The sequence below is a fragment of the Nipponia nippon genome, unplaced genomic scaffold, assembly GCF_047370975.1.
Source record: "Nipponia nippon isolate SJK-2023a ecotype South Korea unplaced genomic scaffold, ASM4737097v1 scaffold_1, whole genome shotgun sequence".
Classification (NCBI taxonomy): Eukaryota; Metazoa; Chordata; class Aves; order Pelecaniformes; family Threskiornithidae; genus Nipponia; species Nipponia nippon.
The window spans coordinates 85,318,252-85,343,295 of record NW_028262290.1 but is presented as its reverse complement, the minus strand read 5'-3'; the positions used below and the strand labels follow the sequence as shown (position 1 = coordinate 85,343,295).

The window sequence follows — 25,044 nt, the reverse complement described above, 5'->3', positions numbered from 1 at the left end:
TATCAGCTCAGGTCTTAGCAGCCTGGATGAAAGCTCTCCAACAACCTCCCCTTTGCATGACCTTTCAGAAGCTGGTAGATTTCTTATAGCTTTTTATATACCTATATTCTACCAGTCAAACTGTTAAGAGGTATGGAAAAAACATGAGAGAATTTAGTCTACTCTCTTAAAATGAAGTTGGAAGACTAAGATTTCTTTTCTTCCAAACTACAACTAGTCCAGAGATATAGTGCCTTGCTCCTAAGGAATTTAGAAAAAAAAATATTCGCTGAAACCAAAAGGAGCTACAGTCTCATGCAAATAAAATTTGCCGAAGTTTTATGTGTGATGATAACTCCTAGCATTTCTTCTTCCATAACTAAATCTTATTCCCTGGGTGAATCATGCATCATATGGGATTTAAAAAGAAGCAGCGAGGTCTGTTCTCTCACCAGACTGTGAAACGCCTCAGGAAGTCGATGCACATTTTTATATGCACTTCCTGCTCTTCCCTGATGTGCCCTCCCAGTAGGATGAGGACATCCTTACTGCACAACCTTTTGATTAACTATTTAATTCTGAACCCCTTTGGAGGATGTCTTTATTCACTTGCACATCTTATATACACAGCCTGAGCCACCCTTCTGTACTATTCCTCTCTCAGTGTGTTTTTTAGGGGTCAGGCTGTTCCTTTCCATGACACTGCTAAGAGATTTTTCACAGGAAAGCTGGCTGCGTTAGCTCTGCAGTGTTATCAAAGATTAGGACATTGTGCAAAAGGAGTGTGATTTGTGCTTGATGGTTTTAGCTTTGTCTTGAGATCTCACTGAATTGTTTAGATGATGTTCAGTTAGCTGGGAAACCTTTTTTGAGTCCCTGTTTGGAGACTAGATATTTCTACAGAACCACGCATGATCTGGTAACAGCTGTGCTGCTTATTTAGTAAACTTCACCTGCTTGTTAATGCAGGCAGAAAAGCTGTGTGTTTAACTTAATTGAACAGAGTTAAAGTGATATTCTAAAAAAATAATTACTGACACAAAGCCTCTTTGATTAGATAATTATGTCCACCCTTGGAGCCAGATGTATCCTGTGTTGTTTGGTAGTGAAAAGAGGAAGACCTCAGGGAGGCTGACAAAGTTCCACTCTTTTATTGGCATCTGCAGCCTAACTCCCTGGTACAAATCAGAAATTACCTGTGTATCTAGCAATAGAAAGCTGGAGAAGAGGATCCAGTCACACCCCCAACTGGCAAGAGATCTTTCCCCAGGCTGTCCATCCAAGAGGCCTCTTGTACTGCTCAAGAGGAGGATTCTAGTGATGCTACAGAAGCATCACCAGAAGACAATTGACTGGCACTTTTCTTTTTCAAATATGAAGATATCTCTGTGAAATATGGTACTGTTACAGGCCTGAGACATCTGTGCAGGAGGTAGGAGAGGAGCTGAATTTGCTAGTTGTATAGTATATCCGAGAACATTTAGGTTCCGAGATTCAATTGCTACTCCCTCCACACCAAATGAGTAGTGTAAAAAAGCCAATTTATGGGAAAACCAACCCTTTGATTCTTCTTAAATACTGGAATGAGGTCCTCCATGACACAGATATAATTTCCATTGATTCCACTCTGAGCTTGGTGTTAGCATCAATCTTACATTTTATCTTTGACACACACTGAGCCCCTACAGCATGCTACCAAGAAAAGGAATATTTTTTAGGTTTTAATTAGCTACTGAAGTTTGATAGACTTTCCATTAGAAGTTAGTGACAAAGAGTCCAATCCAATCTCTGCCTGAATTCAATAATTTCTTCTCTGAAGCAGTTGTCAAAGCAGAGGAAGGTTTGCACAGTCTGGGGAGTTCCCTGAAGTTAGCTTGTGCTAGGTCTAACCCTCTGTTAAGAAAATAACATGTTAGTTTAGCTAACTTCACTCAAGTAGGCTTCTTTGCTGTCCTCCAGTTTGAAGTGGAATGACCAGGTACTCTAAACCTCAAACAGAGCCATCCTGAGTCCCTGATTTTATAAATAATGCTTATAGTGTTAGAATTTAAAATCCTACTTAGTAAGGTGGGAATTAACACAAACAAAATGAAGAAGCAGTTGCAAGTAACTAAGGTATGATAGATAAATAGAATAGATAAAAAAAACAAGAAGTGACTAAGAAAGGTTTGTTTAGGCAAAAGTCTGGAAAGAGTGAAAACTTTATTTTCAGAAGAAGAATAGAAGTATTCCCCAGGTCTGGGATGAAACAGTTCCACTGACGATAGTCCTATTAGGCAGCAGTCATTCTGTCTTTAGCTGAATATAACGTGGAATGTCAGCATCCCCAGCTGAGATGACAGCTTGACTTTGGGTGGGCAGACACTTTATGTTTCTACCACAATTTTTTTCTCACTGTTCAGCTACACCCCCAGAGAGAAATTTTTGAAAAGCAAAGAACAAAACATAAGGATTTTTGACTATAGAGGTTAGGTTTGTTTTTACGCTCTCATGAAAATGCTAGGAAGATGCATACGCTTGCAAAAATAATTACCAGTTGGTAGAAAACATGCACTTCTCATCTCTGCATGTGAGCTAGCTTTTTTGTTTTGAGGTGCTGTATATTTCAGAGAAATATGAGACTAATGGAGAGCAGGGCAAGGTCAGGCATGGGCATTAAAGGCCACTGTTGTCACAAGTTAACAGATCAGAAGAGCTAGAATTAAGACCACAGAGGAGTAATTGTAAAAACTTTGCTGTGTTCTTTCCCCTTTACCTAAACTAATCACAGAATCAGTCTTCCTTATTCTAATCTGTTTATAAGGATCAGTACAGGCAGTAAAAGCTTGGGGCTTAGCTTGTCAATTTGACAATTTTCAGCTGCAGATGTACATGAAAAATTCAACTATGACTACCATGAAAAATCGGTGTTAATTGGCACTAGTTTCAAGGGAACATGTACAAGGTTGGTTCTCTGGTGAGTATCAGATACGTGCATTGATTATTCCTGGGTGTTCGTTGGTTTGTTTGGTTTTTTGTTTTTGTTTTTTTTTTTACTTCATACATTTGTATTATTATTTCTATTTATATAAATATTAAGTTTTTGTTTACTATTTTGTTTTTCATATCCTCCTTATTTTTGTGGGAGAAGAGCTGATAGCATTTTAAAAGTGTGCCAAAGGAAATAATTACAAGAAATGTAATTTCTTGTAGATAATTTCCTTTTTGTTGTGTTGCCATTGTTTATCTAGAAAGACTAGAAGAAATAACATTATTCTGCATAAATATAATGGAGCTGATAAATATACACCATTTAATACAGCACTTAGTGGTTCAGGACAAGCAGTTATAAAGTAGCAGGCATGTGTAATGCAGCATCATTTCAGAATTAGATCAGAAGATTGGAAATCAGAGTTTCTATGCTGTGATTCTTCTCTTTCTAGGAGGTATTGGACAAATCACTTAAACTTGGTTAATTCTGCAAGTTAACACACTCTGTTAACATATGTTATCAAAACAATACTTTGCTGGTTTACTGACTGTTGAGAACTCTAATTATTTGCGATCTTAAAATGAAAGTCTTCCCCCCCAAAAAAGTTTAGGAAGAGAATCATTCTCTCAAAAATAGTTAGTGATTATTCTTGTGCTCTTTTTTTACATGCCATAAAGAGGTCTGGTTTTCATGAAAACTTGCACTTTCTAAGAATATTACTTTGTATAAATGTAGCATATGTTCCTGACTCAACAAGGGTGCATTGGTCTAGTAGTTGGGTACAGGAAACAACACTGTTTGTCCCCTATGCTTCTGCCTTTCACACACTGTAAAACTAAGGTTGCACTGTTTACACTTTTGCATGCTGATGGATGGGTCAGCCAACCTTGTTTGAATTAGACCTGTAGGATGGCATGCATAATTTTGGAGGCGAAACCAGCCTCCAATTAACAAATAAACTATTAAAAGCACGAAAGCTGGTCTGAAAGTAGATGTTACTATTGGAAGACAGTGGGGAAAACGCATGTTTCAGTGTGTTTCTTTTGTCTGAATTATAGTGCAGGATGTGTTCTTTGATCTCTTCTGGTAGTTCAGTTGGGTATAATGGCCGCCTTCTCTTTACTACATTCAACTATAAGGTAATCTGCAAAGGGCAGGAAGATGAATATTATATATCCTATCCGTAGCACTGGACTCAGATGAATGAAAATGGATACAAAATTTACAGCTTCTGACAAGGAAGGAACTTTGCATTATCCTTGCCAGTAACGAGGTAGAAGGCTGCTCTTACTTTGACTGTCTTTTCTTGCTTGGTGATGGTAATGATAACTGGTTCTGCAGAGATAGTTTACATTCCTGGTCTTATTTTTTCATAAGTGGGAATTGTGAAAAGTTGTAGCTCTTGTAGGATTAAGTGGAACTTGAGAAATGAGAGCAGCTCTGAAAAATTCTCGTCTGCAAGATGCAGCCTGTTGGAGGTAGGGTGGATGATCAGCTTGCATCACAAAAGTCATGCTCATGCTGGATATATTCAAAAGAGTGAAGGAAACTTTTACTGTATCTGGGACTTGGAGGGGGGAAAAAATCTAAACATTTTGAAATTGGATATTAGCTAAAATCTTGAAGTCTTTATTTAGTGGTTTAGAATTTACTCAAAGTTTACTTGGAATTTTTCCTCCAATAAAAACTAGAGGCAAGAACCTCACCTGATATAAACTGTCATAGCTCCACTGAAAACAGAGACGGTGTTTGAAGAAGCTGGGAAGATGATTGCTGCTTTCAGAATGGAGGCTGGTCCTTATTCTTACCACTTCTCTCTTTTAATTTTTTTTTAATTTAGTTTTTTTTAATCTTCAAAGCATTTCCAAGCATTAAGTAAAGTTTCTCCTTTAGGTATTTTGGAGTGTATTGGTGAGAAGTATGCATATATATCACCCCATGTATTGGAACTAGAATGCCTAGCTCATTTATTGCCTAAAGTATTTTTTGGTCAAAGGGGAGAGAGGGCTGCAGTTTTCTGTGCAGATAGCAGAAGTACTGTACAGAGGAGTCTAGTGTATCTATTAATCTCATCCAGAGAAGCAGACAGTGAAGAGGTTCAGTTCTGTGACAGCCTAACCATTAATGGCATCCCAAACTTGATTTTATTTCTTCACTTTTTCGGGCTGAAAACACTGTGGCTAAGATTTATTATGTCATTGTCGTCTCTGCCTTTCCTCTGTCTCATCTGTATTCTTTACAGAGCCTATAAACATGGGCTGTCAGCAAGCTAAACCTGTCAGATTTCCACTTCCCCCCTCCTCCGTTTGCTACTATGCTGCCCGAGAAACAGCCCTGCACGCTGCACCCTCACTATGATTCTCATCATCACATCTCATTCATCACTGTGACTCCAAACTCAGCTCAACACATTAGAAAAAAGGTCAGGGATATGAAAGGAAAAGAGAAATAAACAACTACCCAGCGGAAGCGGTTGAGCTACAGGAGACGTGGGAGGTAAGATCGGAGCCAATTTCTCTGCCAGCAGCTGTGCTGGGCATAAAGTACTTGCTATACAAGTTCTAAGTGTTTTAAGCTGGAGGGTTGTGTAGGGGTTTCCTGCAGCTCCTGCTTTATTTCCCAGCACAGAAGCGTAGTGAAAGGATAGAAAACCTTAGTTAAAGACGGAAAGGTTATAAAACTTTTTATAACTGGAGTAAAGATGACGGATTGGTTGCGGAGCGACTAGAAACCTGATAGCATGCAAGATTTGGACTCGAGAGTTCAATAAACATCCTTACAGTGATGAAAGAACAAGACCTATGTTGACTTTATAAGCCAAACTTTAAGAAGCTTTTGATTGGGGATGGGAGGAATTTTGTATGGAGGAAAAAGAAATTATTTTATATGAAGCAGTAATATTCCTTTAAGTGGGATTTGCTTCTTCTTATGTGCTACACTGTCAGTGTAGTTAGGTAGAATTAATTTAAAAAATTACCCTGGCTTAGTGATATCCCTTCTCTTCTTCATTCTTACTGCTGCTTTGGCCATTTTTCACTGAGCATGTTTGTTTTCTTGATCAGGAATTATGTTTTTTGCCTTTATGCCATTTTTTTCAAGCTCTTGGCACTTTTCATCATAAATAGAAAACAGCTGTTAACTCTTTCCTTATTTGTATTTTGAAAATCTATATTTAAAATACTGATGCAATATCACGCTGGTAAATTCTTTCTCTCAGTAAATAAGAGAAATAGGAGAAACTGCTGAGCATAAAATAGATAACTTGCAAAACTCTGTTCAGAAGAGTTTGATACAAAGAAATTAGCTTGTGCAACCATAACATTTTTTCTTAAAAATGGTACTCACCTTATAAGGATTTTAGTTTACAGTTTTATTTATGTATGCAATAATTGGTTAAGAATTTGATATTACCTCTGATTATAACATATTGCCCAGCAGGCATGGTGACTTTGGTCAAATAGTCGAGGATATAAATATCTTTGTCAACTACTAATCTTTAAAAAAAGTAATTCTGCCCGTGCTTTATGTGAGAACAGATTGTTTATGTTCTAAACTTTTTCAATATGCTCTGTCCGGCTCATGCTAAAAGCTTGTTTTTATGCTTTATGTGTTATTTCATCTAAATAGAGAAGATAAGTAAACTGATTATTTGATACTTTTCATTGAACAAAAAAAAAGACCTGTAGTGAAATTATCAGGCAAATGATAAAACTAAAATCGTACAGTGATTTAGAAGGGAAAAGGCAATTTCATGGAGAATGGTTCCCATGATGTCCGTTATTAGTGCTATGATTAAATGCAATACTTTGAATGCAGCCTCTGAATCTGATAATCCCTGTGCCACTTGCTGTTGAAAGGTGAGAAGGAATACTACCCTACATTTTGGATCTATTTCTCATTCTTTTCTAAGCTTGCTGAAGCTGAGGACAAAATAGTGGAGTTCTTGGTCCAAAACACATCTTACAGCATCACCTGTGGGAAGAATCAAGCAGAATTTGGGGAGAAACTTCTTATAACTCAGAAAAGGAACTTTTGCATGTAAAAACAAAACAAAGGACTGCTGTATCCCTCTAGTTCTGTGCAAGTGTCGGTGTTCTCTTCAGTAAATGTCTCTGCTCTCAGTGCCATTAGGAAGCTCTTTTCTCTATGTTCATCATACTCCATGGAATGATAGTATGGAAATTCATCACTTTTGAACATACTGAATATCCTAGCTTTAGGAGGTATAGGAATTTAAGACCCCTGAACCAGGTAACTGCCTTAACACATTATATGCATAATAACATAACATCTGAAAAAGGCAAAAAGCTGAGCACATAGAGTTAGGATATTCAGACAACAGACATTCAAAGTTGAGCTGAGAATAGATAAATTCTAGATTAATGTGAACTGTGGGGAGTAAAATACATTGTGGATAATAAGAACCAGGAAAGAACATATTAGAAAAGAGAAGCACATTTAAGTTCCTACAACTTACTGTATGCTGTCAAGTATAAATGCAGCATTGTAATACAGCAGAGCTCAGTACTGGCAGGAGTCATCTGGCCCTAATGTGAAATGACTCATACTCCAAAATAAGGAAACAAAGCATACTAAAAATTTCAAACTTGTGAAGAAAGAGGTTTGCAAGACACATTGCCGTATACCTATAAAAGAGGCTGTAACTGTAAAACACTTAGGAAATAAATGTGAGTAGCTCTTCGTGTACTACATTGAACTCTAGCAATAGCAACAGTAGTGGCAGTATGAAAATGATACTACTACTGAAGGAAAACACAATAGAGGGTAAGATCAGAAGAATGAAGTAAATTGTAGTAAGAAAATAGGAATGTTTTAGAAAAGAAAGGGGTAAGAAATAGAAACCTTTAAAGAGTTTAACTTGTAAAATAATATAAACAGTGTTGTTATCTACCACATCACTGCAAATATAATGTCGATTGGGTGAAGGACGAAAGGAGGAAGAAGAAAAGTCCAGAATCCAGTACTTCCCTCTTTATTGATATACTAGGAAGAAGCAAACTCCTAGCCAGTTTATCTGCTGGCACCAAATGAGATTGCTTCAGTTTTCTTGATCAATACCAGATGAAAATGAGGTACAAAAGAAAGATTACTTTGCACTGAGATATCAAGTATTCTTTTATGTTTCTCTACCAGATTAAACTAGTATATTGAACTTGGCAGGCTGAATCTGATAAATACTTCAAATTTAAAGTCATGTATTGGAAAAATAAATGGGTATCTCACTTTTCCCTCTTGAATATATAGTAGAGTTTGCATTACATAATGCACAGCTGTCCACATAGCTACTGGCTGTTTGCTAGTAAATGTTGTTTAGAGGGCTACATCAAGCTATGAAAAATTGCCTTTAACTGATATATGAAAGGCAGCCATTTTAAAGTTACACAGCTGAGGACAGAAAGGAAATTCAGAAGGTGATCTCTTTCAAATGACTAATTCATCTTCCCAAGCAAGAATTTGTGTTAGCATTCACCATCTAATGAATATCATGAATGTTATATGACAGAACTTGCCTACTCTTAGTTTCTCACAGTCACCAAAACTAGACTTGATTTGCCAGGTGGTAAACCAGATTCCTGTAATACAGATGTGTAAGGTTTGTTTTTTTCAATCCTGTACTTCTCTAAGGAGGATTGTTTTAGGTGCACACACTTCACTACCCATGCTTCACAGATCAGGTGACTGAAATCAATAGTGTGTAGACTAAGGTAGATTTGCAAAATGAACAAAATCATTCCTTCATTACAGATCATTGAAATAAAAATCCACTGTTAAGGTAGCTGAATACAGAATTTTATGATATACTCAGAGAGCTTTTGCATTTGTGTAAAGAGAGTCACAATGACTTCATTCTACTGGTAGAGTTCAGGTTTGTATATTGGGTATGACAGTTATAATGCTTGGACTGCACTCAAGTCAACCTTTGCAACATAAAAAGATGTACCACTCTAATGATTGACATGACCATTGACCCCTCTTTATTTTCTAGCAATGTTTACTTCCCATTTGACAGAGTCTTAAAAAACATTACTTGCTATATGGAATTAGGAAAAACATTGAAATACATTCAGATTTCTCTTGAGGAACAGTTAGTACTCTTATTTTTCAGATAGGAAACTCTTTCTGGGAGTTCTAAGTAGTCTGTTCTTCTATTCCAAACTCTGTGGGTTTTAAGACTTCTTCAAAACATGAAGAGAAGGGGATCCAAACATTTGCATACTTAAGAAGGGTTTAGTCTTGATTAATGGTGCATAGAATTATGGAAAGCAGTTGAAATGCAAACTACTCCACTACATTATGCATTATATTCATTATTGGTACTGTAGTTAATATGTTCCTGGCATTCTATTGCATATTACAATAATGGGATATAATGAGATTTTATTTTTTTTAATGCACCAGGTGTGCAAAGTGTATTATTCAGGATTTTTCAGGCAAGCACTGGAGTCTAGTCAAAACTGAGATATGCTTGCTAATAACCAGAGGTACTCAGCACCCTGGTGTGTAACTTAAAACAGCCCTATACCATATGGGAAACCTTCTATCACGTGCAGTGGAGAAAACATACAATTAAGATGAACTGTTTAGTCTCCCTAAGGAGAATACCCTGCCTACTGTATGTCTTGGCTTGAAGTTTTTAGCAGCAAATATCCTTAAGACAGCATGTGCATGATCTTTGGAGGGAATTAGTGTCCTTCCCTTTCCCTTCATAAGGGCTTTAAATGTACAGATGATGACACCTGTATGCCTAGGAATGGACAAAATGTTCTTATTAGCTCTGTACAAAAATGTGAATATTAACTCTTCTCCTTCTGCTGTATTTCATAGGCGAGATGAGGAAGAGGTTGCTCTAATTCAATACAGTGGTACACTATCAGTTGTGATTTGAACAATAAAGACTTTTTTTAAAAAATCTGTCAGGCACAAAGTAATACAACTTTTGTTTTAATTGGGCAGAACAGGAATCTATTCTTGATGCACCATGTTGATATGACACTCGTTAACATGTCAAGAGTTCAAGAAATATTACACTGACCACTACCATCTCCAATGTATGTGTAGTGACAAAACAAATTGACTGGATGTAACGCAGTCTTCATGTACTAACCATTTTCCTGATTAGTAAATTCTTTGTCAAGCAACTTCTTTGTTTAAGATACCCTTATTCCTTGAAGGTTTAGCAAATATATACTTATTATTTATGACATAAAGGATTTAAAATGAAACAATTTTGAGACATCAGCTTATTTAAAATACCTTTTTCAGCCTTTCAGTTTAAGAATTGTACATCTTTTCTAAGCATTACTTTAATATTACTGAACAGTTCATTTTTATTTTTCTTTTGCGATACTGTTGCAACCCTAGATTAGCACATAAAAAATACAGGGAATAATGCTAAAAATAATAATAAAAAAGACTCCCTAATAGTATCTTAGGGTATTACTTCTCCAGAGACATTCTGAAAGAATAGATAAAAATAAAATTCACCATTGTCCAAAGTCTGTTTCTTTGTATATATCCAGAGTGTTTAATTATTAGTGATAATTTGTTTCTGAAATTGCTTTTTACTACCTTTTTGTCTGGATATCCAAGGTAACTGCAACAAAAATGAGCTGGACTCAAATATTGTAATATCAGTAGAAGTATTTTCTGATTTCAGATTAGTTTTATTTTAACTTATAGTAGTTTGTGAATTAGAGGGGGAAATTTCCTACAGGAAATTTCTTCAAATTTACTTTTTTATTTGTTAGCTGTTAATGAAAAGAAAGTCTAAGACAAGAAACAAAAAATGTATAATGTTTAAAATTTAAGGTTCTATAACATCTTAGAACTACCTAAAATACAGTGACATGAGAAACTGAAAGAAACTTCTCAAATTGAATAAACTTCTCAAATTGGTGCTTCCTCTGGGGGAGGAAAAATAGAAACTGATGCATTCCTTTGAAATATTTAGATGGTGTTAAATCCATTGCATTTTCAATGGGGGAAATAAGGTGACACCGCTGGTTTATTTTAAACTGTTTCTCTGGATGGAATAACTGTTAATAGTGGTTTAGGCATGTCTACTTGAGGGACTGACATGACTTGCAGAATATTTTATTAATGAATACATGAATGGTAGAAAGCCAGTTGGATTCCAGAGTTTAGACTAAGCATCCATAGTTGGAAAAATCACTATTTTGTAATGTGAAAAAAAAAAAAATCTTACGAATATAAAGACAATATCAGGATGGACTGTTTATAATTTCACTGCCAGGGACCTTAACTATAATGGAAAGTCTAGAAATAAAAATTTTAAAGCGTTAAATCTTTTGTTAAAATCCATTTGAAATAAAAAAATAACTGCTGCCTATTAACATTAAAAATGTCATATTTGTATGCATTTGGATTTTAGAAATGTTTATTCCTATTCACTAGATTAAATTTCATTTTAATTGGCCTACAGAATAGTATTAATTTAAATACCCACTTTTTTCTCCAGTGCTCTTCCAAATCTCTAAGGTTTAGAAATGTTTTGTATCCTATAAGACCATACTAGTGAATGTTTCTTCACTGAAAAGCATAATCTTATTTAAGGATTTCCCTTTACTTTTTTTGTTTTCTAGTTAACATCCTTTAATACTCCTTACACGTGGAGTCTGAATTTTTCCCTCTTCAGACCAAGACAAATCCAAATGAAAGCATTAGCTATAGCCATTTTTACTCGCTGTCAATGTCCAAATTAAAATTCTGACTGTGGGACTCAGTCATGCTCTTGTTTCTTATTCCTGCAGCCAAACAGATGAATTTTTGGGCTTTATTTATTTATTTATTTTTATTTTTTCTTTTGTCCTTTGCCATCCTATACCAATCTTATACCAATTAATCCCAGCACAAATACCAAGGTATGCCTGTTTGCTTATTATTGTCATTGCAATCAGAAGCTTGCTTTTTGTTTTAGATTTTTTGCAGCAAATTGCCCTACGTGATATGTGTTCATAAGATACGGTTGGGTTACTCTGGTGGGTTCAGATGAAAGCACCTCTCAATTTTTCAGCTATTTTAATAACTACTTAAGCAGAGACAAGACTTAAATTAAAAATGTGTGTGTTCAACTCTCCGATCCACCAGAAACACTAAGTTATTCTATATCCTATGTGTGAAAGGGGAATTTTATTTCTTGCCTCACAAAGATACTGAGAACATTAATTCCCTCCAGATTACAAGGCATTTCAATGCTATGAGAAAAGGAGGAATGGACAGATAAATATCTATTGGTAGAACTAGATAATGTGCCTGTGATTCTCAAAAGCACCAAGACAGTGAAATACCCTATACTCGCTGGAAGTGATCATACACATTTTTATTCAAGAAGGATATATTGAACTTTGGTCTCATGTTCTATTGTAATATAATGGGGAAATAGTATTATTGTTCTAATTTAAAAATAATGGCACATGTGAAGTGCCATACATGGTTGATGTGAAGATGAGCACATTGAGAAGTCATTGTGGAAGGAGACAGACAGATGTATCTACCGGACAGTGCTCTCATGTTTCTACTGTCCTTCTGCACTTAAGCAACTTAGCAACTTAAGGATCTGCATTAATAAGGTAACGCAGACTCTGAAAATCAGTGACTGTTTTCTTTCTACCCCTAGCTGCAATACCAGAAAATATTTTTGTTTAGCAGACTTCAGTGCCTTTATATAAATGAGCATATGGGACTTGCACCTTTATGTCATACGCTTGAAGGCCTGGAGTCCTCTACTACTGCTACAACCCACAGCTTTCTAATTATGTCACAAAAAACATGAAACAATTATGGATAAGCAACAGAGTAGTTGCTAAGAGACAACCTGTGCAAGAGGCTGGGTAGGAACTGCTGAGTAAAACCATTCAACAGGCACCTCTCAAGTTTTCACAGGACTAATGCGTTAAGGAATTACTGATGTAAATATTTTTGAATGGAGATATGTTTGATTTCTATCTTTCTCTCAATGAGCTCAAAACAGTAAACAAACAGGAAAAAAGGCTTAGGACTTTGGTCTTCATGGCTTTTTTAGTCTATTAGCAGTCTGTTACATTCATAAGTTTATGAATATATTTTGCAAAATACTTGAGTTTGTTAATCAAAATTCTTCAAGTTTTACATTGTGAAAGAGGCAGAGTTTTAATTAAGTTAGATGTTAATGTTTAATGTCGCTGACCCTTCTACCAGAAGCAGAATTTAATGAACCTGCATCTTACAGGAGTGCTTTCTATTTAGGAATCTTGTTGGCGAAGAAGTGCTTGATCTAAGAGTATAGTCTGATACTTTTTGATAAAGTTGGGTATATTTATCTATATGAAATTATATGGATAAGGTGTTGTGAACTTTGACTTTGATCCAATAAATCACTTTGACAGATAGCTAACTTTTCAGCTTATCTGCAAATTTACTAAAAGTTTTGCTTAATTAAACATACCATACTCCATCTATAAATGACTAACTCCTAAAGGAGTATTGACAGAAAAGGAAAGTAATTCTTCTCTGTAGTATGGATAATCTGTTCATAAATGCTGTGACATCATCTGAAGTTTAACAGCATAGCCATACCAAATGAGGAATCTATAAATATATCAGCCTAATGTATCAGTATTGTGAACTTTGTAAGAGAAATAATGTTTTATAATTCAAAATCACCCCACTTTTCTACTTCTTAAGCTTGTGGAAAGACTCCTAATGACTTCAGGGTGCTTTCAGTCAGGCCCATTTTGACCTAATGGATTAGTAAGCATACAGATGCTATTATAAAATGTTTCTTATTTTTTTCTCTAAATGTCTCTCTCTTTCTGTTTACTAGAATACAGACCTATTTAAAATTTGAGATCTCTATAATTCTGAAATTAAATGCTTCTCCATGTATTTGTAGTTTTCTAGTGTAGCACACATATCGTTAATGTAATAAATCATGCCATTGCCGATTCGTTCTAAATGCTCTCTGCATTGCTATAAACATTGTCTACTGCACCGAACTGATGACTAATACTGCCTGACAAGTTGCGCTACAATTTCTGGAGAGACTAGAGTAGCAAATATATAATGGGGGTAGTGCTAATGTTCTTGAAATGATTGATAAGTTTTAAAATATAAATTAATTTTTAATTTAGTTACTTTGTTCACCCAAGTATATTTTATGAAGTTTAATTTATGAAATATTAGTGCATGATATAATTGAGTTTCCAGTGCTGGTAGATTTGGTTGCTTGAGAACACAGAATAGATCCTTTCATGACTAGTTTTATGATCAGGAACTTAGTCCCATAAAAAGGTATGCAGGAAACTTCCCCTCTTAATGGTATTACTTGTACTGGGATGGTGACATGAAGAAACGTTACTGTGTTTGTGGTCTTGCTGCACGAAATCTTTCCGGCTGTGTCCTAGCCTTGATAGCAATGAAATACAGCATTTATTTATAAGCATTGTGATTCTGTTTCTCCTCTTAGGCACTGTGCATGTACCCTGTTGGCCAAAGTAACTGTAAGCAAGTCATTTTACTAAATATAATATGTTGAATAGTATATGCTTCATAAAAAATGAACAGTTTTCTTGGAAGGATTCCTATGTGTCACAAAATATTGCAAAATATACATGATTTTCATAAGTGGAATATGGTGTCTGGAGGTTTCAATGCTTGAGTAGATACTATGATTAATGAAAAGTGAGTACACAAATAGCACTGTGGCTTTTCTTTGTGTTTGTTATTTAGCAATGAATTCATTATCTCCTTTTTTAAATCACTTTTCATCCTAAACTTGGAAAATTTAGGGCCAAAATTTGTTGACCTTAAGTAAACTTCCGGTATTGCATACTTTACTACAAGTTATAAATTCACCGTTCAAGAGAGAATAGCAGTTTATTAAATGGTGCACGTAATTAAATGGTGCTACCTTTGTAGTAGAACAGGCACTGAAAGGAAGCTTGTATTTCTTCATATCTGTTTTTGAATAGTAAGGGAACTCTCAGCAGAATGGGATATGTTGAACAGGGAGGGGGGTGATTTAGTTTGGCCAGAAATTTACTTCTGATCTTCTATTTGCTAGACATAGTTTATTTTTTTCTTGCAGATTTTTCTTATTGCAGCCTAATAGTATAGGGTTGCCAATGCAGATTTAATATTCGGACTTTTAAAGAGACTAATTCCTTGTGTGTTTTGCCTCATTATATTAAGAATCTTTGTGAATTATTACTTGGTTTCTGTATATCTGGGACTTTTTTTGTAATTTATGCATTTTAGATTAATATTAATGAATACGTCATCATCATTTATGATCTCCTAGTTATTTTTTGTTTGGGAACTAAAGAGGTGATAGCTCTCCTTGGGTTTTCTACTTCCATTTGTTTACAATCATTCAAGGTAATGACTACAGAGTCAGCCTTTCCATCACCAGTTCCAGTAATATTAAAAAAATTCCACATACTTTTCATAGGAAACTGTATAGTCAAACACAACATGTACATGTTTTTGGACTGGATGAAAATATGGTTCTTAACGTTGCTTATAGGAATACAGGTTCTCCATGAACAGGATATTAACAGTATGTCTTCCAACATTCACAATAAATTAATTTTATATCAAATTAACTTAGCACCATAGAATCCTAATTATCTTAAATACTGCTTTGGACACTATTATTGGACAAAATGTACAACTCATAATATTTAATGTACCAGTGATGATAAAGACATAGCAGTACCTGTAATTGCAAAAATCCTTCATTTATCCTTCCTCACGCTATCTTCTATCCTTTTATTCCCTGATGTTTACATTGGTATTTGTAAAAATAAATAACGTTATCACCATGACTCTGTAAAGTTCCTAAAAATCCTACTATTCGAGTAATTGTTCAGAGAGTCAAATCTCAGGTTTCTAAAAGGTTAAATACCTTTAGTTCTCTTATTTTGGGAGTCCTAGCAGATGTAAATGTATAGGGGAAATTTTAGAAAATAAAAATTCATATCCTAATGGTTTTGGAATAAAACTTTAAGGAGAAAATATACACCTCTGCTTTTTAAGGAAAACAAACATACAAACCCATTTCCTGTTCTCAACTGTTTCTATTTCTACTTACTTTTTAGATCCTGTTTCTACTTACTGTATTAGTCATGCTCAGTGCTGAACTCTATGACAGGCATGTTGGGAAAGTGTACCACAGAAAACATGTAGCATGAAATATTGTGACAAAGTAATTTTTTTAAAGCTGCTTCCAGGCAGGGAGGAGTCTCTCTTCTTTCCAGAAGATCCCCCCCAAGTCCACATTTTCATTACCCTTTTGTGTCTTTTATGGTGCTAACTGGTGAAATATACAGAGGGATGGAAAAAATGTTTTCTAGCAGGTGAGAAATTATCACCTGGTAGCTGGCTGGCAGGAGGAGGCTTGTGTGTATATGCATTTGTGTGTGTGTGTGCATGTGTTTAACGGGTTGTTCCTCCTTTTAAAAAAAAACCACTTTTAAAAATTTTTGTTTACTAACCTATAGATTTAAAAAGAAAAAAAAAATGCGACTTAAACTAGTCAGTACTCTTTCTTTCAGCAAAGCAACTCTAACTGTGTCTCAGGAATATCTGTTGCAAAAACTTTGTCTTTATAATGTTCTCATTGCAGTGCCTGTTTCAACCCTAACTGAGTCTCCCAGAGGTAGCACTGCTCACAGGATTTCTAGACTTCCATTTTTAGTGCCAGTTTGAAAGCAGGAGACTCTGGGCCATATTTTGAAATATCATTTAGTGCCTGTTTGATGGGACTGGAGTCAGTCTTGAATTTATCATCCCCTAAACACTGAATATGTTTTGAATCTCTAATGCTGGTTTTATTAGAACAGAAACTAGAAGCATGAACTTTTTAAAGTAGAGAGCTCAGAACGTGACAGAAAGCTAAGAGGGTTTGCAAACAGGAATTTCTCTAGCCTTCTTTGTCTTTGTGGAGTTCTCTCGTCCTCCAGGCTTGCTATTAGTCCAAGTTCTGAGATTGGATTAGTGCAAATGAATCTTGTTCACTAGAAAGAGACTAACTCCCATTTTGGAGGCCTGGATGTTTGAAAATCCCCTTTTCTTCCCTACTGTGTCCTCCCCCAGCATTTTTACTGTCCCATGAGCCCCTCACTCACCTGCACACCAGAGAACCTCTCTGGCACCTAGGCACCCTTGCTGCTTGCAGGAAGGAGTAGTCTCCCCGTCCTCCCAAGGCTCCTCCTGATCCAAGACACAAAGCAACACCCATCCTTCTCCTGCCCAGATCTGGGCCTTTAAAGAAATGGAGCACTGTAGTTCACTGTGACTAAATTAAGCAGATTCCGCTCTTGGCACCTTCTGAAATCAAAGCCCAGAGGTGCTCAGAAACAGGTTTGCAAGAAACAAGTTTGCTCAGAAACCTGTTTGTATTGTAACATAAATGGATAGGGATAGGGAGGCAAACTAAATGTTTTTCAATTACAGACTGGTCATTTTGTGAAGTTACATAATTTATGTTGCTGCCTATGTCTTACTGATAGAAAAAATTGTCTGCCTTCATGATTTCTAAATGGTATTTAATGGTGTTTGGCCAATAAATGATGTTTGGTTCATGTTGCTCAGGTGTAAATGTACACAGTGCCTACGCAAATGTCTTAAGTAGAGAGCAATAACCTTGAAAGGAGGGTTAGTAGCAGGTGGCTACTATTTTTGCTGCCATTTGAGATGTGTTCACTGGTCTCTGGGAGGCAAGACTGAACAAAGTTTTCTAGGCAAGTCTTCCTAGAGTCTAACCAACTGCATGGATAGAAAGCAGCATTCACATAGCCCGTGCTTTTCCACCCTTCATACTCCTTGTTCTGTTCTTCTGGACCCCTGCCATGATGTAGCTTTGGGTATTAATTCAAATTGCAAAGTGCTTGGTCTGACTTTCTTAGCATTTTCCAGAACGACTGTTAATTACATTGGATGTGGGCTGCTATTGCTGTGCTGCTGCTGCTATGTTCCAGTTTTTGTCTCTTGTGCTCTTGTTTGCTCCCATTCTTATTTGCCTGAAATGAAAGGACTCATTTAGTGGAATGTATTTATGTGAAGAATTATGGTTTGGTCTCTTGGCCATAAGGCTGGTTGGAGGCATTTGGCACCGAATCAGTTTCAGTGGATTGCGGCTGCCCGTTCTTGTTGTATAAGGTTGCCAGTTGTAGTTTATAGTCTGCATGGAGCAACTAATCTCTCTCTGGTGTAAAGGACAGAGCTGGGTTGCTGTATACTATACATTACATCTCAAGCCAGCTGGAATGATTGCTAGGCACTCTGGAAGCTTTTTCTCCCAAAGTAAGGACTTTTACTTAGTTTCTATACGTAGTTTTTTCTTCTCTAGATTATCTCTTAGCAACAGGCTTGAGAAGTGTTAAGAAGATTAAATGAATAAATGAAAAAGGAGACCAGTGGGAATTTTTTTAATTCACTCCAGAATAGGACAGAACAAATGGAAAGAGATGCAGCATTGATCTACATCTTAGCATCATTCCATCCCACAACTAACCCATAAAGGACAGAACAATTGTAGATGTATACTATTGACATTTATCACAACTGTTTGGCTGTAGAATTGTTTAGAAAGATGGGGGGCGGAGGTAGAAATACCTTTCTGGGTCTTTTTCTTAGATGATTATTTATGAATTCAAAAGAAAAATCAGAGCTGTATTAAATAAAAGTTATAAGAGGAGTAAGTGCACTATAGATTTAATCTACTTGTTCTATTTGAAGTCAAACATGAAAATGAGGCAGTTAGTGCAATGCTTTCTTCGTAGATTGAAATTACCCCATAACAAAAAAAATAAGAACAATTAATTAAATGCAGTGAAAGTTAGCACTTTTTCATGTTTCTTCTTCCCATGCGGTATTTGGAACAGATGAAAAGTAGTGAATTGCTAGTTTAGGTTCATGCACACTTGCAGTAAAGCGTAAGGATGGCTATATTGAGTCAGATCTCACATCCATGTAACCCAATATTCTGTCTCAGATGGTCATCAAATGTGAAGGCCTAGAAAAGAGTATAGGAAGTGATTGTCCATTTGTATTTGGCACTGGTGAGGCTGCACCTTGAATACTATGTTCAGTTTTGGGCCCCTCACTACAAGAAAGACATTGAGGTGCTGGAGTGCATCCAAGAAGGGCAACAAAGCTGGTGAAGGGTCCAGAGAACAAGTCTTACGCGGAGTGGCTGAGGGAACTGGGGTTGTTTAGCCTGGAGAAAAAGAAGCTCAGGGGAGTCCTTATTGCTCTCTACAACTACCTGAAAGGAGGTTGTAGTGAGGTGGGGGTCAGTCTCTTCTCCCTAGTAATGAGTGATAGGACTAGAGGAAGTAGCCTCGAGTTGCACTAGGGGAGGTTTAGGTTGGATATTAGGAAAAATTTCTTCACCGAAAAGGTTGTCCCCAGGCAGCCCAGGGAAGTGGTTGAGTCCCCATCCCTGGAGGTATTTAAAAGACGGGTAGACGTGGTGCTTGAAGACATGGTTTATTGGTGGACTTGGCAGTGCTAGGTTAACGGTTGGACGTGATGATCTTAAAGGTCTTTTCCAACCTAAATGATTCTATGGTATTCTTATATTCCTATATAACTTTCCAGCCTTCAACTTTTTTCAGGTCAGGGACTCTCGATATGAACATTTTACCTAGGTATTTAGCATCCATCGGTGGATTCATCTTCCATGAACTTTTCAAGTGTCCCCTGGACCCCCTATGAAACATAGGCAATCTAATATGCTTTGGCACGAAATTCCACAATTCAACCATCTGTTTTGAGCCTGGCTCCTCCTAGCTTAGTTTATTACCCCTAGTGCTTGTTTTGAAAGAGAGTGCTGAATTCAACCCTATCCACCTCTTTGTCCTTGTTACTTAATTTTATAAAATTTTACCACAACTCTCAGCTTTTCTTTTCCAGGCTGCAGAGGTTGAACTTAATCAGGCATCATTAGGGAATACATTCCATCTCTTTGCTTATCTCCAAGCCCTTGACATGTAGGAGGGGAGGGCCAGAACTGCACATATTATTGAACATGCAGATGGACCATGGATTTATACAGTAGCATGGTGAAATCGAAGCAGAGTGTATTTTCTGGACTACCTATATATTTTAAAGAACTCCCAATAGGTTTGTGAGTTGATGCAGGCACTATTTCTCTTCTAGAGATAGATTCAGAGCCGGATCCTGTTTTACCTCTCTGAATTGCCAACTAGGCGATTCTATGACATGGCCTGTATTGCGCGATCATCCAAAGAAACTAGCCTTGGTGTACCAAAGACGAGCCCAAAATCAAACAAGTGATTTTGCCTGTGTGTGTGTTTGTGGCTTTGTTAGATTTAAACCAGATCTATATACAAATGAAGTAATATAAAATCAGTTATGCATAATCTATCTGTAAGCTTAATTATTATTCCCTCATTTTGAAGATGTCATTTTCATTAGGCTCGGGAAAAAAAAAAATGGCACTCTGCCCTCATGACAGAGAGGTGATTCGATAGCAAAAATATTATAGGTAAAATACCAGACAAGTTTTTCATTTTGCTTAGAGATTGCCATAACTCAGTTAATTTCACTGGGGTTTAAAGTCTTTTATATTGGTTGAAGACCTGGGTCAATAAATGCAGTTTAAGTTGAATTTGTAGCAGTAAGATTACCATTAAAATAGTAGTTGTTAATGGTTCTACAAGTACTTTTGCTGACTGCATAGATTTGCTGACTGCATAGAGCAAGAAGAGTTTGAGCCTAGAGTGTGTTTTGTAGTTGTATGTGTAATTTTGACCAAGAGTTTAGCAATTTAAAATTGTTGGAACAAATTCCATGAGCTAGGAATTCTTTTGTCAGAATGTGAGCTAACTGCACATTTGACAAAATTATGGCAAAAGAAGACAACAACAAATTGTTATTTTTAAGGAAGCCTTTACAATGCAACCGGTAAAGGACTCAGTCTTTTTAACACAGTAGAAGACAATCTTGCTCCTAAGTTGACAGGTAGGTAAAGCAAAAGCTGAACAAAGTCCTTTTGTTTCAGAAGTAGCTGGAATGGGTCAGTTAGAGTGGAAAGCATTCTCCAAACTGTTGAGCAGCCTTTGTCCATTCCACTTTTGTACATCCACTGCTAAGTGTGCTTTTGCGTTTTCTTTACTTTTTTTTCGGCTCTAGAAAGAAACACTGCATTCAAGAAGGTGGCAGATATTTAGTACATTTAAGGGACATTGTTTATGGCTATTTATTGTGTTGATCTTAACTGACAACATGTGCATGAACATCCTTAATATAGGAAACAGTTCACAAGTTCACTGTAATGTCGGTAATGTTCCTGTCCCTTCTGACACCGTATTTTCTTTTAGTTTTTAAATGATCCCACACTTCGGATGAATGTTGTTGTTCAGAGAATCTCTCATAGACAAAGACCAAACTCAGTTCAACAACTAACCTTTAAAATAAGTAGGAATGTCTAAATGAAGGGAAATCAAAGGAACAGTTGCTCAGAAGAAGCCAAAGTGCTTTCCATGAATTTGTTTTTAACCTGACTTTCATGACTAATTTTTTTTAAAGCCAAAGTCCAAGAGAAGTATAGTGAAGTTTATGGAAATCTTCTCTACTTATTAACAATGAAACACTTGCTTGACTTTAGGTATGGATATAAGATGCTTCTAAATCCAGTGATATATTTTGAACTGATCTCAAGGACTCAGCACAGGCTTAAATGTTTTTCTTGGTTGCTTGGAACAAGGGAACAATAAAATAAAAAGAGCATAGAGAAAGAATTATTATGATGATAATTAACCAAAGGATTTGTCTTTACAGGCTAAAGTTATGCTGCTAACTTAGGAAGAGATAACTTACTAAAACAGTACATTCAGCAGATAAATATGCTTCAAGTACATTTTTTAAAAATATAGTCTGTTGAAATCCTTAAAATCCTTAAAGCAAACTCCCTTCCTAGCCACAGATTAATAGACCATAATGTTATTTGTATTGTTACACTTCTTAACTTAATCAGCACACAATGAGTTTAGACAGGCACTAAACAACCTCTTCTTAAAAAGGTTTTATGAAACCATTTGTAAACATCCACAGCAAAGTAAAGCTCAGTGGATCCATCAGCACAGTATTAGCTCTATTTGCATGTCATAAAAATACAGGTACTCATTTAGTGGAACCTGATAACTTTTGTAAAAAGAGAACAGGGTTGGTATAATTAGAAAAGAAAGGACATCCAGACTGTTGGTTACTATAAGAAGCTTTTATTAACCATTGATCACACTGAACGTTTTAATGATCACATACGTATTGTGATGTACGACATGCAGAACTGCTTGAGGCATCACAAAAAATGTATAGAAACCAGAGTGTCAAATGTCTCATTAGTTATAATAACTGGTCTTCAACTACATTTGTTATTTAATGTAGGGATATGGAATTTATGAAGCCAACAGATTAAAATGTGAAGTACTTTGCAGGTTATGGAAATGCAGCAATGACTTTAAACCTTCAGCCTAAAATGATAACTTTTAGTGCTGGAAAACATATGAGAAAAAATTGGGAAATAAAAAAGTAATACTCTTTTATTTGAAATAATCTTACTAATACTTCTCATTGCCTAAAAGAAGGTGACATATTCACAAAAGACCCTACCCGGGTAGGTACTGTTCTGAAAGAAGGCATTGACTTGTTCACCCTTCATATATGAGTTAGCTCATTGGCTTGGAGTGTTTTCTCTTGAAATGAAGGTAATTATGTTTCTCTGTTAGCTTAACATTCCAGATGACCTATGATTATAAATAATTTCCACCACTAGTTCAATATTTTAGCTGTAGGAAAGGTTGAGATCGTAATACAGATCAATGGTATAATGTGCATGTATAGTTCCTAGATTTAAAAATCTGTTTTAAGAAGCCAAGTGGGTCTAGCTTAGCAGATTCCTAAAACTGATGGATAGAGAAAAGGAGGTACTCTGAATTACTCTCCAATAAATCCTGAAGGCTTTTATACCTAACTTCAATAGGAGATTAGCTAGTTAACTTAGCCAGCTAATTCAGGTGTCTGAAATGCAGTAAAATTAATAGTCCATTATGTAGCCTCCTATTTGTGCAGCTGTGGTGTAGTCTGACCATAACAAAATTGGCTCTTCATACTTTCAGTTTTCTTAGAGCGTTTCAAGCCTTTACCTAAGGCATAATAGTGAGTGTAAGTACTCTGATAATTTTGTACTCCTTATCCACAGAGGAGTAAATGAGACCAAGTTCTTAGTTACTGTAGTGTGAAAGAGCCCATAAAATACCTAAAATGTTTATAATACATCAGATGTCCTACAGATAATTCTTGATGTTTCAGTAGTAATTCTAGTAATGTATTATTCTGTGTGTTCTTCATTCATACTGTTGCACAAATGTAGTCTAAGACAGTAGAACCCTACACAATTCAGTCATCTTCTGCTATGATAGTGTTTTGACAACAGAAGATTAGGTTGCTACTGATCTGCTATCAACCATACTTTCAGATAATCTGATATAATCTGCACTGTGAGATGGCAATCTTAGATAAAATACTACCGCCTCATGACCTGTCTATAAAATAAGGTGATTGAAATATGGTATACTATGGTACATTATTTTTGTCATTGTTACATGTAAAATAAACCTATATTTAGGTCTTCTAAATTCTTATGTCTACCTGTTAAAATATACCTATACACAAGAAAGCTCTGAAATTTTCCTGCCATTCGGAATAAAAAATTGCACAGAGATAAAATTTCTCTTGCGTAATATACAGTGTTTAGCCTGTCTGTAATTTGAAGTTATTTTCCAGACTTCTATGTCTTACCTTAATTTAGAAAAATGGTTGACAGTATACAAAACTGCATTTATTTCAGATGTTGCTGAAGGTGAAGAAGGAAGACAAAATACAAGTTTCAGCTCCATGCTCCAAAGGACTTGGCATGACTATCCTTAAATTGTAACTTAGAACTTATGAATTCCCCCTAAATCACAATTAATATAATAAAATTTAAGTTGAAATTCTGAAGGATTTTGCAGACTGTATCTAAGAGCCTTGCTTATTTTGACACTTACCCATCATCTTTGATTGTGGGGTTTCACTGTGTACTTTTTCCTCTTTTAATCTCTTTAAATGTGTTTTGTCTAGTCTTGACACCAAACTAAATGGATGGCCTGCCTAGGAAAACACATGTTTATTTCTGCTCCATTGAATATCTGATTTATTGGATATAGGAAAACTTTTTTAAAAAATAGAATATTTATTAAGTGTAATTTACATGCCAGTACGCTGTGAATTTGACATTCAGCAGCAAAAGATTATGAAATTTACAGATATGACATCATATATTTTCTAAATTTAAGAAGACTGGAGCATTGATATTTTGAAAAGTGGTGGAGGTGTACAGGGAGATTGGGGAATGGGTTCCAAGGGACAACAAGGAAGAGAGTCAGTATTAAACATGGATAGTTAAATTGATGAAGTAGTGAACGGTTTAAAAACTGTGTGACCAGGTATGGTAAAGCAGTATTTTTCCCACCTATCAGAAAGCAAAGAAAGCATAATTTGGGCTTTTTTCATCTTCCAAATTGATTTGGTTCTTCGAAGCCAAATGGTAAATGGCAGAATTTAATATTATCCAAGAAGACAACAGCCTCTCATTTTTGCTGTTCCACCAAGTGTTCCTGGGCTAGGGGTACAGAAAGGGTCAGATGAAACAGAGATGACTGCTCTATCTTAAGGTTATTTTCCTTCAGGAAATTCTCAGTAGGTATCTTAGGTCATCCATAAATTTCTTATAAATGTTATATATTTCTTCCTGAATCCTTTCGGATAGTTGTGAGTATTAGGGTCCCATATGAAACAGACTGCAGCAGATCTGACATTCAGACTATATAGCATTAACAGCTAGTTTCATGCATTAAAATAATAATAAAAAAATGTTAACACACACACACCAACTACAAAACTGCCTTCTCTTCACTAGGATTTTACCTAGTTTAGTTGCAAAGCAAGCAACACTTTTCTCCTCACAGGGGAGATAAGGCTACTATGGATGAATGCTTCATATCCCA

The 25,044-nt window shown here is 36.0% G+C and overlaps 1 protein-coding gene across 4 annotated transcripts in view; it reads left to right on the top strand.

Moving 5' to 3' along the window:
- The window catches only part of LOC104015341 (cadherin-12), a 589,747-nt gene that overhangs the window by 257,465 nt on the left and 307,238 nt on the right, over positions 1–25,044 (top strand). Inside the window, exon 1 of one of the 4 annotated variants that reach the window (XM_009468066.2) lies at positions 5,348–5,446. The exons of the other annotated variants lie outside the window; for them this stretch is intronic. The gene's annotated coding sequence lies outside the window, so the exon portion shown is untranslated. Of the gene's footprint in view, positions 1–5,347; positions 5,447–25,044 lie in introns of those variants that run through there. 4 annotated transcript variants of the gene reach the window in all.